This window comes from Rhinolophus ferrumequinum, chromosome 5, assembly GCF_004115265.2.
Source record: "Rhinolophus ferrumequinum isolate MPI-CBG mRhiFer1 chromosome 5, mRhiFer1_v1.p, whole genome shotgun sequence".
Classification (NCBI taxonomy): domain Eukaryota; kingdom Metazoa; phylum Chordata; class Mammalia; order Chiroptera; family Rhinolophidae; genus Rhinolophus; species Rhinolophus ferrumequinum.
Genome location: NC_046288.1, coordinates 24,862,227 through 24,870,104, shown reverse-complemented (window position 1 = coordinate 24,870,104; position 7,878 = coordinate 24,862,227). Strand labels below are relative to the sequence as shown.

The 7,878-nt window shown below is 32.3% G+C and overlaps 1 pseudogene; it reads left to right on the top strand.

Moving 5' to 3' along the window:
• The first annotated feature begins 6,351 nt into the window (after window positions 1–6,351).
• On the top strand, window positions 6,352–6,866 carry LOC117022495 (translationally-controlled tumor protein-like; annotated as a pseudogene).
• Window positions 6,867–7,878: the final 1,012 nt, after the last annotated feature.

Genomic DNA, 7,878 nt, shown 5'->3' with positions numbered 1-7,878 from the left:
TTCTCTGGCTATTAGACGTGGAAATATAATTGATTATATGTAATGTGTTAAACTTGACTTTGCTAGACTACAACTATTCCATTATTGATAGACTATTCAACCTTGATAATACAAAATGAGTAACAGTGTTTTTCATCATTCTGTAGTTTTATAAGGAAAGAAATATTTTTTTGGAAAGAAATACTGTTTGTAGTAAAAGGTAAATAACTTTTCAAATGACTTCTCTATAGTATTTTTTAAAAAGAAAATACTTTTCTTTAAAAAGAAAAGTAGTCAAAATTTTACATTTTTAAACTAATATAATTCTAGCTAGTATTAAGTTGTTATAACCTACCGACGGCCTGACTTAAAAGAAAAGAGGCCTTTGCTAATGCCTTACATCCACTACCTCTCACCCCAAATCGATAATAAAATAAATATTATGGGATGAATCTAGAATGGAAATGTTGCTACAACAAAGAGATTCCTTCGTTGTAGATATGTTTTCAAAACAGACAGTCCTACTTTCTGCCTGTCCTACAGAGAAGAAACCGTGATGTTTTGTGATAAATAACATAAAATGCAAGTCAGATAAATTAAACTTAGATGAGATATAAAGAGCAGAGAAAAAGCAAAGAACATAGTGTTAGGAAATTTGTCTGCATGACTCAATGACAAATATACTTATTGTTTTCTTTTGAAATGTAAAGCTAATTTTTCAGGCATAAAATTGAACAAATGTTTTAGGACTTTTTAAACTATAATTGGTCACTATAACTTGTAATTACATGTGTTCATACGTTTTTAAAATGGAAAGAAAAATTAGTACAAGGTAGGGGTATTTGGAGAGTTTTCTGCAAGACAGACTTAAATATTAGTATTATTCTATTTATAAATATAAAATTTTCTAAGGAAATATAATTATTAGTGTAAATTTTAGAGTTATCGATACACACTGTTAAGAAATGCTTAAGCTGGACATATGAAATAATCACTCAATTTAATCTATTGTCCAAATGGTAAAAACAAACAAACAAAAAAAACTTACCCAAATATCAAAGTTTAAAATATTACTCATAGACCATAATTATATTTATGCTTAAAAAGTTAATATTATTCTTATTTTTAAGACCTCTAACATTTTAGGGAAGAAAACTCATTGTTAAAATTTTGAAGAATAAAAATTTAGTGTGGTGTTCTATCATCAGAAACTGATTTTTGAAAAAGTACAGTAAATAGCAAATAATTCCAATAGATACCCAGGCATAGTCTGTAAGAGTTTAATAGTTCTTGGTACACACAGCTATCTCTCCAAGAAACAACACAGAGGGAAAAAAATATATATAACAAAGAATACGCATATTCTTTGGGGACAGCTGGTCTTTCACTTCAGTGGCACGCGTTTCCAGTGGCCTTCAATCTCTAAACTCTTGGGAAACTTCCAAACAGAAAAGAAATAAAACTACATTATAAGATGTTCTTCCAGATGTGACTTCTAATGCATTTGGGAGATAAAGTTTTGGTTGTGATTCAGAGAATTTTGTCACTTTGATAATGTTGAAAGGGGAAAATGGAAAAAACGTTCCAGTAAAACTATGACTGAATTTTATTTTTTAATAATGACTAAAATCTCTTTCATATTTTATAACTAAAATGTATTCACAAAGGAAAGTTTACCATTCACTTTTATAATGGGATGTTCAATTTATTTTTCATGGTGAAAAGATCAAAGAAATCATGATATAAAAAGGGAAACCTACTTTTTGTCTTGGATAGTCAAACACTTTTTTTTGTTTTTTTCTTTTTTTCCCCCACTTGAGCAAACCATTAGGAAAAGGACAGCAACTCGGTAAAACATTTTTGGGAGAGTAATTCATTTATGACGATCTCAGAAGCATACCAGTTTTAGTTAGGCTTTAAATATGGCTCTATTTTTTTGTGTGTTGTTTTTTTTGTTTGTTTGTTTTGTTTTTTTGTTTTTTCAAAGATGATTAAAATACCAGGAGCTAATGGTAGAAAGCACCAGAAGTTTAGGTCAGTTTTAAAGTAAGTTATGTTTATTTTGGTCCAATTTTACAAAGCCTTTACTGTTTATAATTGTAAATAACACCAATCAAATAAGTTGTTTCAGCTCTTACAATATTACATATTTATTTTAACTTACAATGGGATAACGTATGTCCATCTCAATATAACAATGTTACATAATGACATAATTATTATTTAGCCTGTGTCACTTATTAACTTCAACTTTCTTTTATACAGAGAAGTTGTGTTCCCATGATATACCAAGAGCAAGTACACCGGGACAGCCCTCACTAAGGGACCAGCAGAGACTTCTTTTCCTTAAAGCCTAAGGCCATTTTCAGTCACCAGTTTATTGATCGATCAGCACTTTCAACATCTTGGAATTGTCCCTCTCTTGTGAAAGAGTATCTTTTTGTGTGTGTGTGTGACATTTGTTTTTTCTCCTACTTCTTTCAGCTATTTTCCCGACCCCTTCCAAAGTTCATCCTCTTCAATCCAGCTAAGAATTATTCAAGTTTCTCAAATCTGTTATAGATCGGTGATCTCAAAGTATTTTCTCCAGAACAGTAGCATCAGCATCAACTTGGAACTTGTTAGAAAAACAGGTTCTGGGGTACCATCCCAGACATAATGAATTACACACTTGGAGAGGTGGCCAGAAATCTGTGTTCGAACAAGTGATCCAAATTATTTCAATACACAGTAACGTTTGAGAACTATTCTTTTCCATTATTGTCTCTCCTTTCTCTGTATTCTCATCTCAAATCTACTCAGAAATCAATGGTCTTTCCTTTCAAGCAGGAGTCAACCAACTTTTTCTGTAAAAGCTGAGATATCTTTTATGATTTGTGGATCATATTATCTCTATCATAACTGCTCAACTCTATGTGCACAGTAGAATGTAATGAATAAGTGTGGCTGTATTCCAGTAAAACTTTATTTGGCTACATTGAAATTTGAATTTCATATAACTGTATGTGGCATGAAATACTATTCTTCTTTCGACTTTTTCAACCATTTAAAATATGTGAAAAACATACTTAGCTTGTGGGATGTACAGAAAAAGACAAAAGGCTGGCCCCTTATAGGCCAGAGGCCATAATTTGCCCATCTATACTTTAGATCCATGATACGTGTGATGATTAATTTTATGTGTCCACTTGGCCAGGCTATGGTAATGAAGAACATATTTTTCAGATTTTCTGTTCTTAGTGTAGTAATTACTTCGGGTTTTCAGGGTTCCATAAAGATAATGTATGCATTTGGGCCAATAGTTAACATTCTTTCTATAGTCTTCCCTTGTACCCTCCAACTTTTTTTCAGAAAAAAAGATTATCTTTTCAGTAATAGTAAGACAAAAATACGTTCTTTTTCCTTGACATCATAGAACCTCATGTAACAATTTAATAAAAGATCCCAAAACAGATTACGTGATTTCTGGGCAATTTCTGGATAATATACAGCCTAATGTCATCATATATATTTTAAAAATCAGGCTTTTCAATCAAATACATCATCACAACTCAGGAACGATACAATCAAATCACTTTGGTACTTTGGACATTCTGTTAAGATCCTTTTTTTATCATGAACGAGAGTAAGACATAAAGAATTGATGTAATTATTTTCTTTTTTTTAGATTAGCCCACCTTCCTCTAATTGGTATCATTATTTTGTCTAACAACACTAAAAAAAGAAAACTCAGTCAAAAGGAACATTCTGTGGAGAGTGATCCATAACAAAATCTATTTTTCTGTCCCTACATTGAAAAAAAAAACCCATAATCATAGAAGATGAGATATTCGAGTCTGCTTACTTACTGGAACGCAGTAATAGAATAAGCACAGAAACCAGATTTAAAAAGCTTTTTAAAACTCCACTCATTTTTCTTCATCATTTTTTAATGTAATACTAAGAAATATATTTCATTTTTACAATGGTGAGTTACTGAAACTAAGGAAGTTAAAGTTCTCTCCTTGATAATGGGGTAGATGTAGTCTCTTTTCAGCAAAGTGAGTCAGTGTTGCAATTTGTCTAGCTCCCACACTAACTATGAAAAATAGGTGGGTGGTTTAACAATTTCCAGTATTCCTTTTTCTCTCCTGTTTTCCGTTTGTTTGTTTGTTTGTCTCTATGATGTGCTCAGTATTTTTATAAAATGGTGCTATGAAAAAATATACTTTTGAAAAATTACTATGAAATGTAATGGTGGTTTTTGAAGCAAGTAAAGAAAAATACTTTCAGAAAAATTTAAAAGTATAAAGGATTAAGGATATTAAGTAATCAGGGAAGGAAAAATCTAGCAATGTACAGGCTTAAACAGACAGAAACTAGTTGCTTTATTAAAATGACTCGTTAAGTTTATATAAAAGAAGGGAATAAATGGTTCTAACACCTTGCTCTTACTTAACAAAGTAGGGGGGGAAGTGAAATAATAGAAAGAAGAGTTAATGCACCCATGAAGACAGGAATGAAAGACAGGACTGGTAAGTAACTAGGAGCCCCAGCCTCCATGGCAGCATCTACAAACTCACTCTTACCCTGCATTCCTTTGGAATCTTCCAGCAATAACCTGAGAAATTGCAAGAACCATCTCTTAAATTTCGCTCTTGGTATTATTATTCTTGTTGGTAGATAAAATAAATATTTTGGCTTTTAATTTTTATTGATTATATGTATCTTCTTTACAATATTTTTTCTTCAAATACTTTCAAAAATATACAGCTCAATTCTTATTTTTATTTTTCTTTAAAATAGCTTTTTTACTTTCTGACATAATAAAAAAGGTCAAAAGAAATCCTAGAAAGAAATTCTTATAAGAAACTAATAATGTGAATACCATGCATGTTACTGAAGCCTAAATCTTAAATGCTTAAACTCATTACAAACATGATTTTCAAATGAACCTGATTACTTAATTACACATTTATAGATTCTATTTTGTACGTTTTCAAATTTCTACATGGTGAGAAAGGTTGGCAGTCACATACATATATGTCTCCTGCATCCTCTCACAATTGTAGACTTTTGCAGGACTGTCACAAGGCCAGTAAAGAGTGACCTCAGGGAAATGAAAGTGAGGATACTTCAAAATCTGTCCAAAGAATTGGTCTCACAACACTTGAATTGGCGTAAATAAGGAGGCATATCACAAGTGCTTTGAAAAAAATAACTCCAGGGAAGTGGCTATACATTTACAAGGAAAACATTTTTTTGTTATACATCAATACAGAAAATTAGTCCTTGAGCACAAACCTTGAATTATGATGCAGGTGAAATTTTTTTTTTTTTTTTTTTTTTTTTAGCTGTGAATCTCCGAAGCTTCCAAGTGAAAAATAAAAAAAAGATTTTGTAAAAACGAAAATTCACTTTATCATTCACTATAAGTAGCCAAACACAAGTTGTTTTTGTCTGTTTAGCTTTAATTTTCAGTATCATTTGTTTCATTTCCCCTACTTATAAAATGAAGAGAGGATGACTGCAAAGGTTCTCACTAGATAGAATATATAACCAGTTCCCTTTGCTTCTGAGTGTTATCTTCTCATTTCTAAAACTGGAAGTTTTAGTCTCATGGTTCAGTCTCATCTGATGACCTTATCTCATACTGCAGAGAGAAAATAGCTGCAAATATTTAAGGACTAAAGACTATCTCATTTACCAATCTATATTTTCTTTTTTCCATTTGGTCATTAAATATGGTATTCAGCCTCCTATCCAAATCCTATCCTTTTCCAATGTGCTCTAGAACCCATTCTTTTTTACTTTCTCAAAGTCTTTGCATCAGAGTTATCCTCTTTCTAGTCTGAATCATAAATTTCTCCCTCTCTATTGCATAATTACATCAGCATGAAAAATGTAACTCATTTATGGCTCACAGGTTGCAAGGCTCTGCATCTAGTCTGGTTTATGGTTCTAAGCTTTCTGAATAATGTATTAAATTTTCTAAATACTTTAGTTTATATAAATTATGTGTGCGATGATTCCTGTTATTTGCAAAGAAAACTAAAGAGGTATATAACATTTTAAAATTGGAAAGGCTATTCATCACACAGAATAAGTAAATAATTATGCGACATGGTAAAGAAAAAATGCTGCAGTATATTTAAAAGGTAAATATTGACAGCATTTTCTGAACATAAGAATAGATATAGCATCTAATGAGTGGAGTGAAAAAATTAAATTATTGCAATCTGTCAAATTGTTTTTCTAATGCACTTGTTTTAAGAACTATTTTACTTAGTAATTCAATGTTTTTCATAGTATATAAAATAAATTTCTTCGCTTTTTCTGCCTGCTCCCCCGTCCCCTGAAGCGCTGCTCCCGCTGCCTCGCCCCAACATAATCATCTACTGGGATCGGATCAGCCATGATGAAATGTTCTCCAACCTCTACAAGATCCGGGAGATGGTGGCCAGGCTGTGCCTGGAGGTGGAGGGGAAGATGGTCAGTAGGGCAGAAGGTAACGTTGATGACTCGCTCCATGGTGGACATACCTCCGCTGAAGGCCCTGAGGGCGAAGGTACTGAAAACACAGCAGTCACTAATGTTGATACTGTCATGAACCATCGTTTACAGGAAACCAGTTTCACAAAAGGAGCCTACAAGAAGTTCATCAAAGATCACATGAAATCAATCAAAGGGAAACCTGAAGAACAGAGACCAAAAAAAGAGTAAAACCTTTTATGACAGAGGCCGCAAAACAAATCAAGCACATTCTTGCTAATTTCAAAAACTACCAGTTCTTTATTAGTGAAAACATCAATCCGGATGGCATGGTGGCTCTGCTGGACTATGGTGAGGATGGTGTGACCCCACATATGGTTTTCTTTAAGGATGGCTTACATGTAGAAAAATGTTAACAAATTTAGCAATGTGGATCTATCACCTGACATCATCATAATTGGCTGCTGCTTTTCATCCACACACAAGGACTAGGACAAATTTGACTGATGTTATCTTGAGCTCTTGATTTATTTGGAGCAGAGGCATTGTTTTTAACAAAAAATGTCATGTAGATTGTCGAAAAATAAAATGCATGAAACTGGAAAAAAAAAGTTCTTCACTTGCATGAAATTCTCATGCTAATCTGAAAATATGCATGGCCTTGAATTCTTTACTAAGGGTAGTATATTCTCCTCTAGACATCCATGTTCTAAACTTCTAAACAATAGATCATGCCTCAGGATAAGAGGTTCTATCTTTTTATCAACAAGTGGCAAAGTATACATTTTTTAAAAGGCCACATTTAAATTAAAAAAAAAAAAGTGTCAAAGATCTTATTCAGTAATTGATAAGGGAACCAGTAAGATGTTATTTATACATGTGCACGAGAATGGACACGTATATAGATAATCATGTATGCTAAAATAAATTTGCTAATTAAATTCAACATCAAAAATAAAATATAATAGTTGGAATGATCTCTTCCAACCTTGGTAAGTAGGATGGAGACAATCAATTGCATCTGTACCAGACATATTAATAATTCATTATCTTCTTAATGAGCAGGAACAATTTGCATCACTCCCAGTATTCCACAGTTAACCCCTATCTACACGGAGTTGCATACCAGTAAAGACAATGAAAGGCATACACCCCAATAGAATCAGATTGTTTCCAGTGTCTGCTAGCAACACCTAGCATTCCATGGAAAAGATACCCAGTAATCATTTACATATTTCAAAAATTTCAAAAGCTTTTCCAATTTTTTCTGATACAAGCATGTTCTATAGATGTGTCAGTCAAAGAGACTCACTCGTGGAAAATGACAAGGAAATTGAAAGGTGTAAAGTTCCCTGATTTTTAATGTTCAAACAGACATGCAATTATCTAAATAAAACTCTATCTGACCTATTCTAAATTTTCCATAAA